Below are 3,079 nucleotides of genomic sequence, written 5' to 3'. Positions count from 1 at the left end.
AGAGACACACATCGATTGGTTTCCTCCCACACGTCCCCAACCAGGGCTGGCGATTGAACTGCAACCGAGGCACATGCCCTTGCCCAAAATCGAACCCGGTACCCTTCAGCCCACAGGCCGGTGCTCTATCCACTGAGTCAACCTGGCCAGGGCTGCCAGTGACTTTTAGCACTAAGACGAAGTGGCCCCAGGATGGGCAGACAAGGATCCCCCCATCAGCATCCAGATGTCGCTAACGGACCTTCTAGGGCCTCCAAGGGCCCCCCTGTGCCTAAAGACTCCAGATCCTCCAGAGGGAGAGATTATTTGTGCTCTGGGTCGGGCTGAGTCTGCCACGAGCTGGTGCCAGGGCAGGGTGGGCCGAGGCGGAACCGCAGCCAGAAAGAGCTGCAGCCTTGGGCGTGGGGTGACGTCATTATTATTATTATTATTATTTTTCAGCACCTCCCGGAGCCTGCAGCAACGGGGCTCAGGGCGATTTCTTAAGGCACTTGGTCCCAGACAAGCAAACGGATGCATTTACTGAGCACCCGTTTAGTCAAGATGTGCAACGCCCCTACTGCACGCCGGGCAGCGTGCTGGGTACATGGTATGAGGACCACAGACCCAGCCGCTGCCCCGGGAGCCGGCAGCATCCCAGGAGTCACATGACACGTGCATCACAGCGAGTCCACCCATGAGAGGCAGCTGGGCTTGCAGGCAGGGCAACCGAGACCACTTCCCCGGGGAAGTGACCACAGAGGCTTAACGGAGGAGAGGGAGGCAGGACTAGGATCCTCACCAGGAACCAACCAGGCTGGCCTGGCCAGTGTGGCTCAGTGGTTGAGCATGGACCTATGAACCAGGAGGCCGCGGCTCAATTCCCGGTCAGGATACATACCTGGGGTTTCAGGCTCGACCCCCAGTAGGGGGCGTGCAGGAGGCAGCTGATCCATGATTCTCTCTCATCACTGATGTTCCTCTCTCTCTTTCTCCCTCTCCCTTCCTCTCTGAGATCAATAAAAATATATTTAAAAATATAAAAATAAAATAAAACCAACCAGGCTGGCAGCCTGATCTCAGACTCGCAGCCTCCAGGATTGTGAGAAAGAAGCGTCTGCTGTGTGAGCCCCAGCCGTGGGGTTTGCTGAGACAGGCCCACTCCGCCCTCGCTGGTTCCCAGGCCTGGTCCTTTCGGTGGGAGGTATGAATGCAGAGATGGGTCAGCGGGGAGTCGGGGTCTCCCCGAGGGAGAGGGAGCCGCTTGCGGGCTGGTGTTCCGGCCCTGGAGCGGCACAGCTCCGGCTCAGTCCTGGGGGTCCAGCCTGCAAGTCTCACCCCTACCCTAGTCCTGGGTCGCCCCAATCTATGGCGCTCTTGAAAGGGCCACTGGCTTACTCGCTTCTAGATGCAGAGGGGAAGGCACCGTGATGCCAGCCTGAACTGGGGCGCTGAGACCCAGGCGGGCAACACACGACCGTGGGAACAGGTACTGCCCAGGTGCAGAGCCTCGACCACTTACACTCCCCAAGGAGCCCCTGGCACCTCCTTTCACAGAGGAACGCTGAAGCAACGTGCCCTGAGCATGTTGGGGATCCACATAGGCAGGCCCCCTCCTGGAGCCTCAGGGGGTCCAGGGGACTTAGCCACACCTTGAGCTGGATCCCCCACTTCCGGCAACCTGGGTGTGAGCCGAGGCGGGGGTGGTGATGGGGTGAGACCGGGTGATTTGCACCAGAATTCCGAGAGGCACCAGATGTGGGCGGGCGTGAACCTCCCGGGACCGGCCGGAGGTGGTAGGGTTCAGAGCCTAGGCTGCCGCGGTTTTCCCTGGACCATCTTCTGTGCTCAAGGATCAAGGGGGCCGGAGCACCCCGCCCCGAGGGAGCAACCCACCCCGAGGGACGCGTTTGGAAAGGGAAACCCAATTCCTCCGCTCCCAGCCTCCCCTCCCAGCCTGCAGGGCCTTCACACATCCCTGCATCTCCCGGGCCGGCTGAGGCGGCGCCTTTCATCTTGATGTTCCCACCGGAGAAATGGGGATAATGACGCTCCACCCCACACGCCGAGGGGGCGGGCGAGCGAGCCGGGGAAGGACGCGTCCAGCACAGGTCTCGTAACTCCGGAAAGCCCTGGCTATCGCATGGTCCAGCCTGCCAGTCACGGGCTCTCTGTCGCTCCTCCCCACAAAACCCCACGACTTCCTCCAGCCCGGCTTCTTCCTCCCGGGCGGCTGTGCTCTCTACTTCCGTGGCACCTCCACGTGGCCCGGGAGTCCCATCTGCTGGCCCGCCCACCCCAAAGCCCACCAGGGCCCCACCCCGCCCCTCAGAGGCCCAAAGCGGGTCAGTGGATAGAGCGTCGGCCTGCAGATCCAAGAGTCCCGGGTTTTATACCAGTCACAGGCACCTACTTGGTTGCACCTCCTCCCTAGCCCGGGCCCTGGTTGGGGCTCCCGCAGGAGACAACCAATCGATGTGTCTCTCTCACATCGATGTTTCTCTCTGTCTTTCCCTCTTCCACTCCCTAAAAAGCAACAGAAAAATATATCCAAGGGTGAGGATTAAAAAAAAATCGGCAAGAGCAGTACCCCCCCCCCGCCCCCAAGGCCTCAGAGTCGGCTGGCCACGGGGTTTCCATGGAGCGAGCACAGGGCCTTGAACACAGCCGAGGAGCCACCGGAAAAGCAGCCGCGAGGAGCTCGGTGCAGACGCACACGGAAACGGAGGACTAGCCTCTGCTCTTGACCTGAAACTTGAAACTGTCCTGTGGGAATTAGCACCGACGGCGATAATCCCGGCTGTCACCGCGGGGTGACAGCTTGGACCGGCCCCACGCTCACTCCCCAGCTGGCCAGGCGCCCATCCTCCTCCCCCCGCCGGGCACAGCTGTCACACGCCCACTCGGCACCATCTCTGCCACCTGCCCAGTCAGGAGAGCAGGTCCCAACAAAGGTGCTTGGTTCTTTTTTTGCTTTTATGTATATATATATTTTTAAATATATTTTATTGATTTTTTACAGAGAGGAAGGGAGAGAGATAGAGTTAGAAACATCAATGATGAGAGAGAAACATCGATCAGCCGCCTCCTGCACACTCCC

The 3,079-nt window shown here is 60.0% G+C and overlaps 1 long non-coding RNA gene across 1 annotated transcript in view; it reads left to right on the top strand.

Moving 5' to 3' along the window:
• Nucleotides 1-768, top strand: part of LOC107183930 — a 1,373-nt gene extending 605 nt beyond the window's left edge. Inside the window, exon 2 of the long non-coding RNA XR_001514753.1 lies at nt 442-768. This is a non-coding gene — a long non-coding RNA (uncharacterized LOC107183930). The remainder of the gene's footprint in view (nt 1-441) is intronic.
• The last annotated feature ends 2,311 nt before the right edge of the window (nt 769-3,079 follow it).

The sequence above is a fragment of the Myotis davidii genome, unplaced genomic scaffold (assembly GCF_000327345.1).
Source record: "Myotis davidii unplaced genomic scaffold, ASM32734v1 scaffold43, whole genome shotgun sequence".
Taxonomy (NCBI): Eukaryota; Metazoa; Chordata; class Mammalia; order Chiroptera; family Vespertilionidae; genus Myotis; species Myotis davidii.
The sequence above is the reverse complement of the archived record's forward strand: the minus strand, read 5'-3'. Positions and strand labels throughout refer to the sequence as shown.